The sequence below is a fragment of the Crinia signifera genome, chromosome 3 (genome assembly GCF_055691185.1).
Source record: "Crinia signifera chromosome 3, ASM5569118v1, whole genome shotgun sequence".
NCBI lineage: Eukaryota > Metazoa > Chordata > Amphibia > Anura > Myobatrachidae > Crinia > Crinia signifera.
Genome location: NC_139219.1, coordinates 11,289,386 through 11,311,152, shown reverse-complemented (window position 1 = coordinate 11,311,152; position 21,767 = coordinate 11,289,386). Strand labels below are relative to the sequence as shown.

The window sequence follows — 21,767 nt, the reverse complement described above, 5'->3', positions numbered from 1 at the left end:
ACAACAAAAAGACACGTTGACGCCATAATCATCATGAACGACCCTTTGCTCCACTATTTCGCCTCTCTGGTTGCATTTTTAGTCTTGCAAAAATACCACTGTGTCCGTATGTCTGAAGTATAAGACCATTCACTTTCTGAACATGCAAATTGAGCTACACAACCGGCCAAATAGTCACCCTGCATCAGCCTCAAAGTCTCCAGTTCTTCCAATAAATGGGGCAGATGTATTAAGTCTGGAGAAGAGATAAACCGGACATAAACTGGAGATAAAGTGAAAGGCGATAAAGCACCAGCCAATGAACGGTGTTTTAAAATGACAGCTTGACAGTTGATTGGCTGGTGCTTTATCTCCTTAACTCCACTTTATCTCTAATTTATTGCTTCTCCAGGCTTAATACATCTGCCCCAATCGCTGAAAAAAAACTGCTCCACCTCCAGGAACACAATAAAGACTCTAATATCTTTCTTCGTCGAAATGCCCAGATTTGGTGAACTACATGCAAGTTGCTTGCACCGAACTTCATTACTTAGAGTAAAATTTTACAATATTCCTAATCTTTGAAATTGCTGAGGCCATTGCTCTCCAGGTGATGTCTGCAGAGATACCCCAGTATTGTGGTACGTGAGTTGAATAGAGACAGGATGCATCTTCCTACTGAAAGTACAAATCAGAATGATGACCCCTGGGTTAATAATCTTATATCTGTCTATTCATCAATTCGACACAAAGCTGAATTAATGAGTCCAACTCTGGTTGAAAGTAGCTTTGCTGATCTGTGAGTAGATACATGGGAAGTGACACTTGGCTAAATCTAATCAATGGGGAAATGTTTTCTTTATTTGGGGACATTTTTGTTTGCTTTATGCAATAAATTAGTTAGGTCTGAATGTATGAATTAAGTGTTTTATTTAAATCCTTGAATAAAGGTTTAAAATAGAAAAAAAAATTCACGGCCAATTGTAAACAGCTTTAATATTAAAAAAAAAAAACATACCTGTATATGTAATGGTAATACTATTTTAAAATAAAAAAGTACTGGTCGTGTATCCTTTATCCGGATATCCAAAAACAGCAATATTCCAAAAACTGTAGGTTTTAGGAATATCCTGTGTTTTGTTGGTTTTTTTTTTAATCACTCTCACTTAGATTATTTGTTTTTCATACTCACCTGGTCCCACGGCGTCCGTCTTTAGAAGCATCCCCAGTCCCAATGATGCATTGCACAGGTGCCCCGGTGATGTCATGACGCAACCGCCTCAAAAGATGGATACAATGGATGCTGTGGTCGCCGGGGGACACTGGGGTGACAACTGTGGACCAGGTGAGTTTGAAAAAAATATATATATATATTCTGCTTTCCGAGATAATGCCCTAAGCAAAATACTCCTATGAAAACCCGCTGCAGTGGCGGAAGGTGCAATGTTCGAGGCGGGTGTAATGCTCGAGAAAGGATGGCAAAGAGGTTGCCTCCAGATCTAAGCCTGTGAGTGGTCATATCAAACTGCACTCATACGGGTAAATTTACTAAGATGGGAGATCTATTAAAGATGGGATAATGCCCACAGCAACCAATCAGATTATATTATCATCAAGAAGGTGCTAGATTAATCAGAAATAGAATTTGATTGGTTGATTGGTTGCCCATAGCAACATACCGTCTGCAATAGAACTCCCATCTTAGAAAATTATCCCTATTGTCTTGGGACAAGCAATTGGTACAGTATGTGTATAATGAACGTATATGCTTAATGTTTGTATGCTGTTATCTACATATAAACTATGACCATTATTTGTATTGCTAAGAATCCTCATCATGTTGGCCCTTAATCTGATCGGTGCGGATATATCCGCGTGCGTTCGGCCCGCCGATGTTTTGTGTCTGCGCATGTGCAGAGGCGTCTCTGCGCATGTGCGAGCGGGGCGTACGGCCAAATCCCGCATGAAATGTGAACACTCCGAACAGGGGGTGGAGAGGGGCGTGAAGGGCTATTTGGGCTTATTACCATATGCATACGCCCCGCGTTTCATGGGAGTTCCCATAAAAAAGCTGGGCGTACGTATGGTAATGCGGCCGTGACGCACGTGTAGGGGGTGGACATATGACATCGCCGGATGTCTGCTGCCCGCCCAGATCCCTGCTTTTGCACGGAAAAATGTCTGTGTGGTCTGAGGTTGCGGGTGCTGGTGGAGCACACGGTCCTGCATTCGATGGTCTGCGACCATCGAATGATGGGGGAGGTTCCCTTAGATGGAGGAGGCGTATTCCGTGAAAAATACACGTGCGGTCCGTTCGGACAGCTTCTTACCGCATACGGACGGAGTTGGCGATCCGTATGGAAGGCGGGGTTTCGCACGCACGGTCCTGGCCGCATAATCGGCTCCGGCCGCACCGATCAGAATAAGGGCCGTTATACAGTATACTGGGGCAGTACGGATGGTGTAATGGTTAGCATTACTGCCTCACAGCACTGAGGTCATGGGTTCTATTCCCACCACGGCCCTAATTGTGCAAAGTTTTTATGTTCTCCCCGTACTTGCGTGCTTTTCGTCCGGGTTCTCCTGTTTCCTCCCACAATCCAAAAATATACTGGTAGGCTAATTGGCTCAAATTAACCCTCGAATGTCTGTGTGTGTATGTGGTAGGAAATATAGATTGTAAGCTCCACTGGGGCAGGGACTGATGTGAATATTTAAATATTCTTTGTAAAGCGCTGTGGAATATGTGCACGTTATAAGAAACTGTTATTATCAATAATAATAATAATAATAATAATAATAATAATAATAATAATAATAATTATGTCAGTCAACCTTGAGTACAACATATAAACTCACGCTTAAAGCTTTTAGTACCTCTCATTCCATTTCCGATTTTAGAGGACCTTCTGATTGCAGGTATTGCGCAATATAAGGGTAGAAATGTCTCTATTTGTACAAATCAGAATAAATAGATAAAAAAGTAGCAAACTATTTTGCAGCAATTTTATGTATACGCTTACGCAGAGGGATACAACTGTCTTCATCACATTTCAGGTTTACCGGAGAAAGAAGAAAAGCCAGCAAAGACAGTTCTATCCAATCTGGATACAGATTTAACATTTTACTACAATTTGCTTAAACAGAAGCCAAGCTGTTTCTCAATATAAACAAGAAGTTGGCATTACATCAACGAGATAGTGTTCCTACCTACTGTGCAAATATGTAATATAGAGAAAACACACAGAAGGAGTAAGGTGTGGGGAGACAGGAAACATCTCTAGAATGGTATAAGATATGCCAGCGTTACCGTGCAGGGGAGGAAGCATGGGTGGAATATAACCTATTTATTAATGGCATCATCCACTGGTATACTGGAACGTTATCAGATTGTAACTCCTTAGAACATAAATGTCATATTGCAATGCTGTATTATTTTATTCCATATGGAATCATTTCAGAAGTACCTGTAAATAGAATTGTAAAAACAAAATGCACTATTTAGATTATTGTCAATGTGCAACCTTCAACTGTCTTAAGGCACCCACTATGCGATTTGGGCTAATTTCACCCGATTCAGGCAGATTGGGACGAGAAATCGGGTAAAATGTGCCAAATCGCATGTGTATGATAGATTCGATCCAATGTGCGGTCCTGTGGGCATCGGATTGGAATCAGAGGTCGAACCTGCAGAACCTAAGCTAAATCAGAATTGGACCCATCGGGGGCACATTGTGGGAGCTTTTTAGCACTTGTGATATATCGAGCCTGATTCTGTCTGTAGGTGTGTGCCAGCAGTGAGTTTGACCCTGACCCACCAGCAGTTGTCACACAGTAGCTGAAGCCCTGCCAATTCACGAAGAGTTAGCCATGGCTAATCCTGCCCTTTGTAAGCCTGTGAATGGGCAGCTCATTCACCATCCAATGATTTTCCCAGTGTGTGCAGTCTGTGCGTAGCCCTGGACCTACTAGGTGACGGCAATAGAATCAGACTGATCGGGGGCGGAGCTGATGTCACATGACTTCCCCTCACACACCTGGCCACGCCCCTCACCATATAATGATTCCCTAGTGTGTGCAGTCTGTGCGTAGCCCAGTACCTACTAGGCGGCTGCAATCGAATCAGCCTGATCGAGGACGGATACGATGTCACAGACCCTCTCCTAAAACGATTGGGCATGCCTGCGTTTCCTCCTGACACTCCCAAAAAATGGCAGGTTACCGCCCAGAAATGGCGGCTTCCTGCCCATTAACTATGATCTATACACATGTGCAATCATTCCATAATTGGTTGCCGTGCAAATTCACACAGCAGCGATCAGATCTGAATCAGGCTCCATGTTTGGATGTATTAAGAAAATACAGAGGCGCATTCTATGGTACCAAGCACTGCTAACCCGAATAATAATAAACACTTCAATCTAACATAGAGCAAAGTCAAGTTGCATGGCATAATTTTTGGCATGAAAAAAACAAGGTACCCCACCAAATGAGGTCATCTGGACATTGGCTCAGTGAAGGCCCATATTTTGTGTCCAAAAGTTATGCCAAGCATCTAGATTTTGCTGTACTATACAGAGCCCCTCTCATTCAATGCCAGAGCTCACCAGAATGTCCCCACGGCGGGTTGGCGGCAACCGGCGGTGAGGCGGTGTGAACCGTCGGGGAGCTCCTTCGGAGTGAGGCGTGCAAGTCTCGTGAACACGCCCCCTTCCGACGGATGGCGAGGCCGGCTCCATCTGTATGTTAGATTGCAGAGTTTATTATAATTATTGCGCTGTAGAATGTATACGTTTCCTACATTCTGCGTGCAACCACAAGGCTCGGAATAATAGAACCTCTTATTAGGTTTGGAATCAGGATGTTCAATCAAAGGTGCCTCCTCTCCCCTACGTAATGAGAAAACACCCAGTTATAAATTTCAACTTTGTACACAATTGAATAGCTCATTTTAATAATAATTCCTCTTTAAATAAAAGTTCCTAAGCCATGAGAACAGCAAACGATTTCATACCCCCGTACCTAGCTGTCTGATTTATCACCTAACATTTTATCTGCTATGATTGCATGAAGACAATGTTTTCTCCGCCATCAGCAAAGCTGATCTCTTTATTAGCTGGAGGTTCTCCTGACCTGTTTCACAAACACGATAAATAATCAATCCCGTGAAATATTACTAGTTGGGTCCAGGGAGGCTTTTTCTTGACAGAGTAAGAACTGAAGTATTGAAGATGGAGACAGTCAAGCATTGTGCAGAATTCATCACTCGTAAGGTAACTGCCGTCTTCAGGACTCACTCAGCCAGAAAATGAACAGCTGCCATTGTTGATCAAATTGAAAGAAAATACTCGTTGGGCAAAATAGTTTTCATTATTATCCCAATACAGATAAAAAAAAATGCTCGCTAAGCGCAAAAAAATGATTGCGGGACTCTCCGTAAATCTTGGCTTAGTATGCAAAGGGCAAGTATGAGTTTATACTTAAAACTGCGTCCTGAGAATGATAACCGCCACTTCTTTTAATAGTAAACAATGAATTTTTCTGACGGACCGATCAATACTTGTCCAAGTACATGGATTACACAGGTAGTTTGGTAAAGAGAAAGGGACTTACATTGCCGCTCATTAATGAAACGGTCAGACGTTAATACTTGAAGCTTATTAGACTCAATATTATTTACTAAATCTTGTACAAATCAAAAGAGGTCATGTGGATCCGATCCTGTCTATCATTTTCTAGGGTGAAATATTATTTCATTATCATTTATTTTTGTACAGAAATGTAGCTTTGAATAAATGGTTAATTTGCATTTTAAGAATATGGATTCTAAAGGTCCACTCTGGACCTTCCCGGGTCCTTTGTATTTGAAGTAGAATGTAATTGGTTGTTATGGGCAACATCACTTCTTTTAATTTTTAGGAGTAAATTTACTAAACCGTTCTGTTCAAGATGCGATGTTGCCCATAGTAACCAATTACATTCTACTTCAAATACAAAGGACCCGGGAAGGTCCAGAGTGGACCTTTAGAATCCATATTCTTATAATGCAAATTAACCATTTCTTCAAAGCTACATTTCTGTACAAAAATAAACGATAATTGGCTACCACTAAGGTGAGAAGTCTCAGATTAAAAAGATACTTAACACATTTCTCTGCTCCTCCGTTCTCCCAAATTCCAATATAGCACTGTGGAGCCTGACAAATTGATGACAATAATACTAATAGACAGGGCCCTAGGCTTTGCTGAGGTAATAAGCTAATTTTGGGTTTCCGCACCCTCATGCTTATTCCTCTCTGTTTAACACCCCTCCCTCTAAATTTTTTCTGGTAAACGCAGCTGTCTAGCAAAGATGATACAACAGAAGAATAACATTTAAGAGAAAAAAAGTAAGTTAAAATTAGCTTCAGTATCATTTCCAAGCAGTTAATAAATATGGCTTGTGCAGCCCCGTAACAGGGCACCAATTTGCCCAGTGCTTCTCCCTCCTTCTGGACCCAGTGAGTTGATGAGTACATTGATTGGCTCATTTTCTGCACAGCACCCATGGTACTTATATATAATTATCAGTTTGAAGTACACACCCCACCCAAATGTAACTCTCTCTGCACATGTTACATCTGCCCCACATGGTTTTGTCCATTAGCAAACCAAATGTGCTTTGCGAATTAACCTGAATCACCCCCATAGTGTCTCCCCCCCACACACACACACATAGTACAGGAGTTGTTAGCTGGAAGACGGAGTGGCCTGCAGCTTAGGTCAGGTAGGAGGCAAAGTATAGTAACGTTTGTGCCGTGTCCACACTTTGTTTCATGGCAACTGATCCCCATTACACAGTTCAAAACTAAAATAGGGGAGCCGCACCAACTGCCACCAACTGCTATTTCTTTATTAGCAATTTCTTATATAGCGCACACAGAATCCGCAGCGCTTTACAGAGAATATTTGACCATTCACATCAGTCCCTGCCCCAGTGGAGCTTACAATCTATATTCCCTACCACATGTACACGCACACACATTCATTCTAGGGTTAATTTGTTGGAAGCCAATTAACCTACCAGTATATTTTTGGATTGTGGGAGGAAACCGGAGTACCCGGAGGAAACCCACGCAAGTACGGGGAGAATATACAAACTCCATACAGTTAGGGCCATGGTGGGTATTGAACCCATGACCTCAGTGCTGTGAGGCAGTAATGCTAACCATTACACCATCTGTATTCCAAACTGATTTACTGGCAGTTGGTGTGGCTCACCTGTTTGAACTTTGAACTGCGCTGTAGCCCCAACTACGGAGCCGCAACTAACAAACACTCCCTCTTCGCGGCCCTATCTTGCCCCAGACTCGTGGATCTTTTTACACTGCCCTTTAGGGCTGCAAACAATAATCTAACACTGCATCGTATAAACCGTGGCTAATTGTAAGTACAGTAAGTAAGTTTAATTTATGTACACTTTCTCCAACAGGACTCCTGAGCCCTTTCCCGCTGTTATAGCTGCAACTTCTCCCCACACCCGCCGCGTCTAACTTAATTAAACCCAAGGTGTTAATAAGGCATGCAAAATATACCTAATAAATATTTATGTGCATAATCAAAAGGACAACCTCAAAATTATTGTTTAAAATCTAGTGTAGGGGGTGTGGAGCGGTGAGCAATAGGTGCGCAATGCCTGATATTACTGACAATGCTGAAAGCCTGGCATGTGGATGTTATAATTGAAAATAAAAAATTGTTTCACACTCAATGGAAAATGTCTTTATGACACAGATATGACAGTTCCAATGGCTAATGTGCTTGTTGCTAGGAGAATTAGTTGTACTGCCTGATGCATACATAGCAACGGCCTTAACAATGAGTTTAAAGCATCTATAATGAGCCCATGCATCCGCACAGAAGCTGGATTATTATATGATTACTGCGGTTTAAGGGGAACGGGCTTTTGCAGACTGCCTGCTACAGGTCTGTGCATTTGGGCTGCTTGGGGCCCGTTCAGCCAGCGTCGTGCTCATACACACACAAATGAACACATTTCACACAATCCATTAAGCAATCTGCAATATTGGGCAGATGGTTTTATTTTCAGTGGATTTGTAAATCTCATATTAGTGGTTCTATTAATGTACAGTATTTCTGTATAAAAAAAAAAAAAGAGCAGCAAGTTGTTAAAATACAAAAAATGCAAAAATGCAAAAATACAGTTGGGAAAAGGGATTTTTTTTTTATATTTTTCCAGTACAATTTAATGCTTTTATTGCATACTTGCTATGCTTTTCATTGGTTCTCTTCAGGAAATCCTATGAGGGGAGGAGTTTAAGTGACAGGTTCAGGATATCCTGGCAGGGGCGGAGTTAAAGTGACAGGTTCACAATATTCTGGGAGGGGACGGGTTGAAGTGTCAGCTATAAGGACACTGTCTTATGTTCCTGCCCTCACCGCACTATGAAGCCAGAACCATGTGGGACTAAGATAATGATGCAATTTGCCTTTAAGTGCATATGCCCACTTCAGTGGGGAAGTGGCAGACATATTTTAGTTCTACAGAACCAAACCAGACTCTGGCTTTTCGCCAAAGTGTACTGGGCATGTGCAGGTCTCTGGGAACATGGCGTCCATGCTCAGTTCCAGTGGACAACTCTATTGTGCATGTGTAAGTCACCAGGAAAATGGCAGCCGTGGCCATTTTACCAATGATTTTTGTCAGCATTGCCAGATGCCACAGGGCTCTGGATGGGTACATATAATTATATGTGTGCAGTGTGTGGGCCCCTTGGACCTGGGGGCCCATGTACACAGCGCACCTTGTAACCATTATAGATACTCCTATGCACTTGCCTCCCCAAAATCACCATGCTTGTGTATGGACTTAGGACCATCGGTATGTAGTGTCCATTTAGCTGTTCAAAGGAACAGCTGTATGGCATTAAGATAGATGCAGTATGCTGCATTCACCATGCAGAGAGATGCAGTATGCTGCATTCACCATGTAGCCAGATGCAGTATACTGCATTTGCAGTACAGATAGATACAGTATAATATGCTGCATTCACAGTGTAGACAGATACAGTATGCTGTATTCACCGTGTAGACAGATGCAGCATACTGCATTTGCAGTACAGATAGATACAGTATAATATGCTGCATTCACCGTGTAGACAGATGCAGTATGCTGGATTCACCGTGTAGACAGATGCAGCATACTGCATTTGCAGTACAGATAGATACAGTATAATATGCTGCATTCACAGTGTAGACAGATACAGTATGCTGCATTCACCGTGCTGCCAGATGCAGTATACTGCATTTGCAGTACAGATAGATACAGTATAATATGCTGCATTCACCGTGTAGACAGATGCAGTATGCTGGATTCACCATGTAGCCAGATGCAGCATACTGCATTTGCAGTACAGATAGATACAGTATAATATGCTGCATTCACAGTGTAGACAGATACAGTATGCTGCATTCACCGTGCAGCCAGATGCAGTATACTGCATTTGCAGTACAGATAGATACAGTATAATATGCTGCATTCACCAAGCCGCTAGATGCTGCTTTCACCGTGTAGACCAGGCATTCCCAAAAACGGTCCTCAAGGCACACCAACAGTGAAGGTTTTAGTGATATTCAGGCTTGAGCACAGGTGACTTAATTAGTATCTAAGGGACTCTGATTAAACCATCTGTGCTGAAGCCTGGATATCACTAAAACCTGCTCTGTTGGTGTGCTTTGATGACCGTGGTTGGGAATGCCTGGTGTAGACAGATGCGGTATACTGCATTTGCCGTACAGATAGATGCAGTATAATATGCTGCATTCACCAAGCATATAGATGCAGTATGCTGCATTCACCCTGCAGAGAGATGCAGTATGCTGCATTCACCATGTAGACAGATGCAGTATACTGCATTTGCCGTACAGATACAGTAGATGCAGTATGCTGCATTCACCATGCAGATAGATGCAGTATAATATGCTGCATTCACCAAGCAGATAGATGCAGTATGCTGCATTCACCCTGCAGAGAGATGCAGTATGCTGCATTCACAATGTAGACAGATGCAGTATACTGCATTTGCCGTACAGATACAGTAGATGCAGTATGCTGCATTCACCATGCAGATAGATGCAGTATAATATGCTGCATTCACCAAGCAGATGGATGCAGTGTGCTGCATTCACAAAGCAGATAGATGCAGTATGCTGCATTCACCCTTCAGATACAGTAGATGCAGTAGGCTGCATTCACCGTGCAGATAGATGCAGTATGCTGGATTCTCCTTGCAAATGGATGCAGTGAAGGATGTTTCTTGTCTTATGTGAATTGTATAGATCAGGGCTGGGCAATTGCGGCCCTCCAGATGTTGTTGAACTACACATCCCAGGATGCTTTGCATTAGTTTTGCTATGTGGCCATGCTGAAACTGATGCAAGGCATGCTGGTATGTGTAGTTCATCAACATCTGGAGGGCCGCAATTGCCCAGCCCTGGTATAGATGAACACAAAAGCCAATGTTCGAATGATCATTGACTGATCATCTACTGCAGGGGTGGCCAAACCGGTCCTCGGGATCTACCAACGGTCCACGTTTTCCAGGTTACCCAGCTGGTGCACAGCTGTAGTCATTACTAAAGGTGTGTGCACACGGGGGCGATTTTGTGTAATATTGCGGGCAATATGGTCGCTAAGCGACCATATTGCCCGCGATGGGAGTGTGCACTGGCGATATATCGCCGGGTGCGCGCTCCCGTTTTTACCCCTGTAGTGATCGCTGGTCGCAGGAACATGCTCCTGCGACCAGCTGATTACCACTGCCGGGCTCCCCCAGTAGTTTCTTTTTCATCAGCGACCATCTCTGATCGCTGATGAAAAAGAGAAACTGAGCAATATATTGCTCAGCCATATATTGCTAGCAATATATGGCTGAGCAATATATCTCCCTCGTGTGTACGGGGCTTTACTGTCACATTTTAAAACATGCTGCATTCATTCCTACTATAGATCCACAGGTTGCCTGGAAAACATGCATAGTTGGTAGATCTTGAGGACAGGTTCGGCCACCCCTGATCTACTGTATTTCACAAAATCGTAAAAAAATTTAAACAAAAAGGCATCTACTTAAAAATCGGATGCTGTTAAATTATTTTAAAATGATCGTACTGTAGTTTAGTTTAAAAAAAAAAAAATTATTGTTGAAATCCAATATGGTGTTTTTTTTTGGGAAGTCCAAGTTCTCAAAGGAACTGAGCTGTTTTCATCGAATACAACACCAAACCTGCAGAAATGGTTTTACCATAGCAATCACCTGCCCTGCACATATCAATAGCAGATGAACTATATGTTACTAACAGCAATTAATTGGTGTGCCTTGCTTTAATTAATTCACACTGTAACTTGGCTCCTAAGAAGATGGTGAAAATTCCATATGAGCAGAGGGAGTCTGCCTGAAATTCCCCCAGCTTCGGAACATATGTTTGACATGAAAGGAGTCATTAGCATAAGTTATGCAAATATAAATCGTGCTTAATAGAATATTGCATATATGAAGTGTTTTCTTCAGTAACAAAAAACAAATGGAAGGAAAAAAAAACTGATTTATCTTCATACCGCTCCTAGGACTTAATATGCCCTAATGAAACAGACACAAAGTTGATTAAAGGAGGTTCGGCCAGTGTAAGCCTGGGCATGTTAATATATGTACAATTTTATAATGCGTCTTGTATTTTGGTGTGCATTAGAAATGAATGGAGTTGATTAATGAATTTGCAAGTAGATAATGCCTGTTGCAGGGAGTGTATTTGTTGCTACTATCTCTCTGGGTCCTAGTTCCCATCTTCTTGTCTCTTCTATTCAAGGTATACATGCCTCTCTACTCCTTGGTAAACCATACCACAGCGATATAGATAAATCCACCTGCTTGCCTTCTAGAATGTTATGGGCCTCAGAGGTGAATGCAGGATTTCTGGAGGTGGGTTTCCTGATGTTTGATTTTAGAACAATTGTCACCATCCCATGAAGGACGTATAATTACAAACTAGAGTCTGCTCCAAACAATGTGCAGTTTGTGTAATATCAGATATTTGCCGGTCCAGTAATCACGGTAAATGCACGTACACATAGGGCCTCATTCTAGTTCATTCTTTCTGACAAAATCCTTCTTAGATGGATAAAACCATGTGCACTGCAGGTGGGGCAGATGTAACTTGTGCAAAGAGATTAGATTTGGGTGGGGTTATACTTCAAAGTGAGATGTATATTGCAGTGTAAAAATAAAGCAGCCAGTATTTACCCTGCACAGAAACAAAATAACTCACCCAAATCTAATCCTCTCTGCACATTTTACAGCTGCCCCCTGCAGTGCACATGGTTTTGTCCATCTAAGAAGGATTTGGGCAGAAAGAGTGAACTAGAATAAGGCCCATAGTGCCATTTGGTTGATCTGTTTGTGTGTGAATCAGAATCAGAGCAACCAGGCAGAATTGCCTACTACCTCCAAAGAAGCTCACAAGGCAGATGCCTACAACACAATTTGCCCCAGCTTGACGGCTTCTAAAATTGGGGGACTCTTGATAAACAGAGGAGTGCATGCATAATAATGACAAAGAGTAATAACAGTAATGTACTGTAGAGAACATACCACTGTCTTGTGCAATTTACGGTAAAGTGCACAGTCTAGAACCTGATACCTAGAAGAGGAGTTGCGGGCCCAGACCGTACCCACCCAGAATTTTTCTAGTCCGGCCCTCATTTTCATCTCCTGCCCCAGTATTTGACATGGCCTATCACTCAAGCCCTTCATTGTTCCTGACACCCCTACTCATACACCCTTCATCTAGTACCAACAAATGTGTGCAGAGACAAACAGTACAACAAGATACTAAGACACAAATGCAGCGAAGCGGCATCAAAACAGGGAGGAGAGGCTTTACAGCTTTTTATCGGTCCTCTCATAAATGACCCACTCATTGAGACATGGCTGCGACTCAATCAAGTGTCACCTTCGATAAACTGAAAGGTAAGTATGTATAATATCTATGTGTTTTTATATGGCATGGTCCCTATTATAAGGCTTAGCATTGTTGTTCGCTGCAACACAAATTATCTTTTAAAGTACAAAACCTAGATGGTGTGCCACATTCATTTTGATTTTTGTATGACCTATTATTGCATTTCCTACAGAGACAACACTCAATAATCAAAAGCGGCGATGCACAATGGGACGTCAGCAGTGCTACTGAGAACATATTCTAAGCAAGGTCAGGAAGCGCGAATGAGCGCAAAAGAACAGACAACCTGAGCAAGGAGATAAGAAGGATTCCAACAGATTGTAGAGAGAGGAGAGAACAAAAGGCCCCAAGATAGCAAAAAAAAGGGGGGGGGGACGGAATGACACAGGGGGAGGGAGAAATATTCCGACAGAGACGGTTTCATGTTCATTTCTTTTTCTAATTAAAATTGTAACCAGATGGTTGTTGGCGCATATCCAAACCTCTAAATAACCTGCGGAGCTGGAGTGCCGCACATGCAAAGCTTCCAGCTTTAGGACGGCTTTTCCATTAGCCTCTGGAAGCCGCTTTTCAGTGAGCAAACAAAGTGGGAGTTTTATAGAGATATCAAACCATTGGAGACCTCACATACTTATTGTACGCTGGTGGAAATGCACCTTGAAATGTCATGTTTAACAGAGGCTTAACTCCTTCAGCATCCTCTGCCTGCGTTATGGAAATAGAGACCTCCGGAGCAGATGACTTCTGCCTTCTATATACAACTGATGTTATTTTTTCTTGTATAGCTTCTACAAGGCCATACACAGCAATGAGGGTTTGCATAGGTGGATACTACCTTAGGGTATACAGCACCAATGTTGAGGAGCAGGGGTGTAAGGGATATGGTCACTAGGTCAAAACTATCAAGGCCGACATACATTAGGTTGGACCACTGAAGGTTGACAGGGCTTACAGTAGATCCAAACATGAACTGTGTTGACTTGGCTAAGGTGGACAGGATCGGAAGGTTGACACAAGCACTAGGTCGACAATGGGAAAGTCGACAGTTAAAAGGTCAACATGAGTTTTTCACATTTTTTTCCCTCCAAAAAAAATGTCCCCCATAGAGGGAGAATAAAATAGGTAGCGAGCGCAGCAAGCCACTGTGCCCGCAAGGGGCTTTGTTGCACTCCCCCCACTGTGAAGTCGGGATTCCGACGTCGGCCTAATGACTGTCGGAATCCCGACTGTCAGTGTATTATACCACACCCGACACATAGATAGATATTTGTAGACCCCATTGTAAAAGTTTCTAAGGGCCACTATGCACCAACCGATTATAATAGATGCATATGACACATGTAACTTACACAGAGGAGGTGGCATCACTTGGCTCTGGGACCCAAAGCAGCTGAACCCCCTGCAGCTAGGGTAGTTATGTCCAAGATCAAGAGAATACTGTCACATTTAAAAGGAAGCAATGATATCATAGAGGCTCTGCAATAAGGGGTACTCAGCCTAATAAGTTCTCAGTGATGTGTTTGGCTACCAGTGAATTGATGGTCTTCTTTCTCGTGCCCTGTAGTTCCACTGCACAAAAGTTAACTCCAAGATACAGGTAAATTTCCTTCAGAGCTCCATGTCCTGCTTTTAGCTGCCTCTGGTCTTCAGAAATATGGTGAATGAACGTGCTGTCAAATCTAGCCAATAGTAAACCTACCAGCTGATTCCAAATGAGCAATGGTTTTCTGGGCGGGAACATTTTACTCTACTGTCTCCCTCTTAATAGTTGAATTTCGAAATACTCTATTCCTGATCAGTGGGTGGCTGAAAAAAACTGTCACAGTTTCCAGGCCCCCCAGCAGGTCACATGCTCCAGATCACCCAGCAGGTGCAAAGGAGAGCTCACCAACTGTTACATTTTCCAGAGCATAATAGTAATGCAATGAAAATAGAAAATATACGTTTTTGAACTGTAACTCGAAAAGAAACAACCAATTACAACGCCAAAACTTGTATGCAAATCTGTAGACCAAGACCAATTTTTGTTGTTGTTGTTGATTATAGTAGCAGTAGTATTATTAGAAGTAACAATGGCAACTGCTGTTTAGAATTCTTTTTATTTAAATACCACTGAAAACTATGATCGGCAAATGATCAGATTTCAAGCACGGTATGACTGGAAGTACCAATTACATGTAAAAATGTGGGGAACAGGTTACTGGGAAAAGTGTTACATTGAATTTCCAATGCCAGTCTTTCAGATTCTTTGAATACTGCACATTACAATACACGTTGGGCGCAAGATAGCAAGCCTAAAAGGTGTCGTACCTTTGTGTTTGCACAATAGCTGAGGGGGAATTAGTATCAGAAGGTTGGGCATAAAATCAATAGTATTGTCATGCACTGCAAAATAGCCTTTACAATCTGCAACTGAACCAGGAGAGGGTGAGAGTTATGTGAGACACGAGAGAATGAATTGTATTATAGTGGGGAAAGGGGGATTTTAAGGCAACAGTGAAATGTTGAGGCAATTCAACAGTATTTCTGAAAAAGCATTACAGCCATTCTAAATTATAAGTGTCAGGAAAAGTTAATTAATATGTACAGATTAAACACCCAAACTATGGGTACTAAAGGAAAATCTATATATATAAAAGGCAAACTGCTCCTCACCTCTATGAGGTTCAGTACTGCCAGTGACCACTAGAGGCCACGCGATGGATCAAATTACTCCTTTGTGTGCTAACATATATCATAACAGAAAATGAAAACAATTTTTGCATGGACACTGATCTGTTTCACCCTTGCTGGATATGGAGAGAGGGAGCTGTGAGAGTGGATGTAGGTGCAGATAGCGGCTGGGGGTGGGGTGGGTAGGAGAGTTTGTGGGCTTAACTATTAAAGCCATAATACAGTAATTAGCACCATGTCCATATTATCTTTAAATAATTCTAAAATGCTTGCATTCTTTAAATGTCCCCAGGACGCCAAGCAGTTCATGTTTTCCAGGTCACACGGTAGGTGGAGAGAGGGGTAAAAGATAAAGATTGGAGCCGGCACACGGTGGAATAGAAAAAAAAGTGGTTTAATGCGTAGGCATCATGAAGACAACAGCAGCTGTTTAACCCGACAGCTGTTTCAACTGCTCTCCAGCAGTTTTCATCAGGGGTGAAACTGCCGGAGAGCAGTTGAAACAGCTGTTGGGTTAAAAAGCTGCTGATGCTTATGCATTAAACCACTTTTTCTTCTATTCCACCATGTGCCGGCTCCAATCCTTCACGTCATGGGGGGTAAGTGCTTGTTATTACCTACTTTATGTGCCTGGCAGCGGGATGTGTCATATCTAATTGCTGTGCCAGAGAGAGAGAGAGAGAGAGAAAGAGAAAGAGATCTATATCTAGGTGCGGGGAGGGGGTCAGAGATTAGAGAAACAGGTTATGGGGGTTTCGGAGAGATAGACTTGAGCAATGTCTAGAGATCAGAGGGACAGGGATGAGAGATATTATAAAGCGGAATAAAGGTAAAGCCCCGTACACACGGGGGAGATATATTGCTGAGCAATATATTGCTAGCAATATATTGCTCAGCAATATATTGCTGAGCAATATATTGCTGAGTGTCTCTCCTGTTCATCAGCGACCAGAGATGGTCGCTGATAATCAGGAGACTCTGCTGGGGGAAGAGGCAGGGAAATAGCAAGCTCCTGCGACCAGCGACCATCAGGGGCTGCACACGGGAGCGCGCACCCGGCGATTCATCGCCGACAGCACACACAAATCACTGGCAATATGGTCGCTCAGCGACCATATTCCCAGCGATATGTGCTGAAATTGCACCCGTGTGTACGCACCTTAAGAAAGGGTTATATACAGTAGGGTGAGTGGAGGGGGATAAAGATGAGAGAAAATAGAGTGAAGGGCAATGGAGAAGAGAGAGACTTAGTTTAAAAGACAAAGGTTAGATGTAGATGAAAGAGAGATGGGTGCCCAAGATTAGAAAGACAGGTAGATAGAGAAGATATATATATATATATATATATATATATATTATTTGCACAGCACTATGGCACTTTCAACACTCATCCTGATTATAAGACTTGATAAGTATTGAAACGTTGACAATGTTTTCTTAAATTCATGTGCACCCTAAAAATACTTTAACCTTTAAGCCGTGAGAGTGCCGCCTTCTTCCTGTGGACCCCCCAAACGGTCCCAGGATACCTGCTCCTCTATCCTGGGACCGTTTGGGGGGTCCACAGGAAGAAGGCGGAGGTATCCTGGGACTGGGAGGGATATTGGGGTGGGATGATATTAGACAGAGATTAAGAAGAGAGATGGGGAAGGCTGACAGAGATGGGAAGATGGGGCAAGGCAGTGATACAAAAAAAAACCCTACAGCAGTAGCCATGAGAAAGTACCAGCCAAACAGCTCCCAACTGCCATGTTACATACTGCATTTGAAAAATGGTTCGTTGGTCCGTTATCTGCATTCACTTTATCACTTTTCAAAGCTTAGTACATCTGCCCCACAGAATGAGACCTACTGTATCACGCCTTCCAAAAAACGGACTACTTAAGAAGTTTTCCATCGCAACCAATAAGCTTGTAGCCATTAAATGCTAATTGTTTGCTATTGGCAATGTCTTCATTAGTCCCCTTGAAGGTTTAAAATATCTGTCCCTTTATTATGTACTAAGATATGACATACAAATGGATTTGTCTCATCCTTACTTATTATACTATAAAATGAATAAAAAGCTAACATTCTGTAAGAAATATGGCTATTTCACATACCGGCGATCCGCCCGTCAGTATGTACAGGCTCAGGCCACATAACTCATTTTGAAAGTGCTCTTTTGCGAAACTCATAACAGTAAGGACAAAATACATTTAGATACGGGCATCACTTCTCATAAATAATATATTTCACTGAAATGTATCAAGACATCAGAAAATCCACATTCGGGGAAAGAGTTTCGTCCTCACATTATTCTGTGTCGTCTAATTATAAAAGTGTATAGCTTGGGGAGATTTTTACTGACTGTAAAGTCCCTACACTGTTTGATAAATCTAGGCTGTTATATCCATCCAGATTTATTCCTCTTTCCCTGTAGCACGGCAAACCATCTGAGAAAGGTGTGTTGCATAATAATATTTGGATGTGTTTGACAATCCAATACTACTGATTGATGGATTTTAATCAAAATAGAGAACTTGGCTCTTGGGATTTTCCCATTCCAAATGAAGCTGCTAAGGCAAATATTAAAGTTTTTTATATCCTTTGAATCGAGAGGACTTAGGCCATGTTTGATGTCTACGGGAAGTATTGCTTTAAGTACATAAAATACTACAAACTGTACAAGCGAGTTTGTTAGGGTGTTATAAACATATAAAGTAAACCTATATATTTTTTTGACCTATCTTTTTTATTTATTTTTTACTTTTTAGAACCATCGCATAGAAAAGTGAGATTAGGATAGTCAGAAATATACTTAAATGAATTCTAAAGGGAATATATATCTTATTATACAATTGATTCATACAGGTTGATTATCTCTTATCCAAATATCCGTTATCCGAATTATTACGATAACCATACATTCCAGATAGTGAAAAAAAAATGCTGGGGACATTTGTAACAGCACTACTGAGGACATAATATGTAACAGCACTACTGAGGACATAATATGTAACAGCACTACTGAGGACATGATATGTAACAGCACTACTGAGGACATAATATGTAACAGCACTACTGAGGACATGATATGTAACAGCACTACTGGGGACATGATATGTATCTGGCACTACTGGGCACATGATATGTAACAGCACTACTGGGGACATGATATGTAACTGGCACTACTAGGGACATGATATGTAACTGGCACTACTGAGGACATAATATGTAACAGCACTACTGAGGACATGATATGTAACAGCACTACAGGGGACATGATATGTAACAGCACTACTGGGGACATGACATGTAACTGGCACTACTGAGGACATGATATGTAACAGCACTACTGGGGACATGATATGTAACTGGCACTACTGAGGACATAATATGTAACAGCACTACTGAGGACATGATATGTAACAGCACTACTGGGGACATGATATGTAACTGGCACTACTGAGGACATAATATGTTACAGCACTACTGGGGACATGATATGTAACAGCACTACTGGGGACATGATATGTAACTGGCACTACTGAGGACATGACATGTAACTGGCACTACTGGGGACATGATATGTAACAGCACTACTGGGGACATGATATGTAACTGGCACTACTAGGGACATGATATGTAACTGGCACTACTGAGGACATGATATGTAACTGGCACTACTGAGGACATAATATGTAACAGCACTACTGAGGACATGATATGTAACAGCACTACTGGGGACATGATATGTAACTGGCACTACTGAGGACATGACATGTAACTGGCACTACTGAGGACATGATATGTAACAGCACTACTGGGGACATGATATGTAACTGGCACTACTGGGGACATGATATGTAACTGGCACTACTGAGGACATGATATGTAACAGCACTACTGGGGACATGATATGTAACTGGCACTACTGAGGACATGATATGTAACTAGCACTACTGGGGACATGATACAGTATGTAACTGGAACTACTGGGGGCATGATATGTAACTGGCACTACTGGGGACATGATATGTAACTGGCACTACTGGGGACATGATATGTAACTGGCACTAAATATGTGCAAGAAAATGATTGCTTGACATTCAAATTCAGTGCCTGAGATAGTTCACTAATTTTGTTTCATGTTTTGAAACTTTGTTTTCGAACAAATAAAATGTATTTGTGTTTATTTCATGTGGTTGATGTGTTTATGATACTTCAAAATACATCATTGAAATATAAAAATATCCTGAAATACGGAATAATCTGTTATCCAAAAATTATCCTGGTCCCGAGCATTTTGGATAAGGGATACTCAACCTGTATTAACTTTTTTTTTTATCGATGTTTACTTCTGTAATTTTTTTTAATTATATTGTAGTTGTACTTTAAGGTGCAGCCATCATCGGATTTTTTTTGGTCTGAAACAATGTTGCGTTGGGCACTGGAGTTGAACGTACTGTAATGATGCACCATTTGTATAAATATTTTGAGTTGCACAAATTTAAACATACATACAGCACTGTACAACCAATTAAAAATGTAGATGCAGCAATCATTACAATGAACTTACTAAATGCACTCAGTTGAAACACAATTGACATCATATAGCGTGTAAATGTACAGCGTGTTACCCATCTAATGCTTCACTAAACAGCATGGTGTGCTTAATGGTTAGCATTGCTGACTCACAACAGAGATACACTTTCCACCAAAACCCTATCTGTATGGAGTTAAATACATGCAAATGTTCTAACACAGTGGTTCCCAAACTAATTTCAATCATAACACCCTAGAGCAGGCATATCCAAACTGTGGACCTCCAGCTGTTGTGAAACTACACATCCCAGCATGCCTTGCCATAGTTTTAGCATTCCCTAATAGCAAAACTGTGGCAAGGCATGATGGGATGTGTAGTTTCACAACAGCTGGAGGGCCTTAGTTTGGACGCGCCTGTCCTAAAGTATCAGAATTTTTTGCACATCACCCCCAGTCCAAATCTTCCTAAAGAAAATGTAAAAAAATATTTAAAATTGGCCCTGGGCAACCATTTGTTTTGCTACTGTCCCAAGTTTCTCCAGGGTTCCAAGGCAAACAGTTCTTGAACTCTTCCTCTTAATAAGGACCCTTACATTTGACTACAGTAAGACTCCTCTTCAGGAGTGTGTGGGATGCCGTCTGAACATGGATGTTTTTTAAAGGGGCAATCACTTACAAGTTCACTTGTTAGTGATTGCCACTTTAAGAAAAGTCCATGCAACCATGGGCGGCATTACATTAGCTGGGCACATAAAGTGGTCCCATGTGTTTTACGATTTTACTTTTTTTACTCAAATTTAAAAAAAAAAAACGGCACCAACAATTACATTCTGAATGGCGCGACACAAATGATACGTTTACAGTTACATAAGATTTCCAGCCCTATAATCTGCCAGTGTAATCTCCCAGTGGACATGAAGAGACAAAAGTATTATTACGATTTCATTTAATTGAATTCCTTTATGGTTTAATTTGATGGTAGTTTCTTCACATAATGACGCATTCAACAGGTATATTAGGGTAAAAGTCAAAAATATTATCTAAGCTTTATGGCAGTCTGGATGTACAGATCCTCCATGAAATAGCAGCCGTGCGATGGTGTGAATGAATTAAAAGTAATATTACGGATTAACGCTTAAGCAGTTTTTCTTGTTAACACTGATTAACTGAATGACTTCACTTTGGATTTCCCGTTGAACAATTTTCAAAGTCCAGGAAGCTTTCTCAGATAGAATTGCTAACTGTTTAACTGTTCATTTTATTATGCCCCAAGTGCACTCGATTGTTTTAATTGAGCTGTAAGAGGGAAAACTAAATAGAATCCACTTATCTAGCCTTTGTTTATGAACTATTCTATTCTGTAAGGTGAATTTGACCAGGGTCAGAGCGCCTATTAAGCTCATTATTCATCTATTGTACAGCTTGTTCTTGGAAGTGAAATGGGCTACAATATCTTGTTAGCAAAAGGAAATGGAGAGCTCAGTATTAGCAGCAGAGCTGAGAGTTCCTGTCTTTTTGGTTTTAATATAAAGTTTCCCCAGTTCATATTATGCCACCACTCTGTATTGTGCAAGA

General features: G+C 41.6%; 1 protein-coding gene across 25 annotated transcripts in view; it reads right to left on the bottom strand.

Annotated features, from left to right (window-relative positions):
• NRXN1 (neurexin 1) overlaps positions 1 to 21,767 on the bottom strand; it is a 1,139,759-nt gene that overhangs the window by 180,351 nt on the left and 937,641 nt on the right. The gene's annotated exons all lie outside the window — the stretch shown is intronic.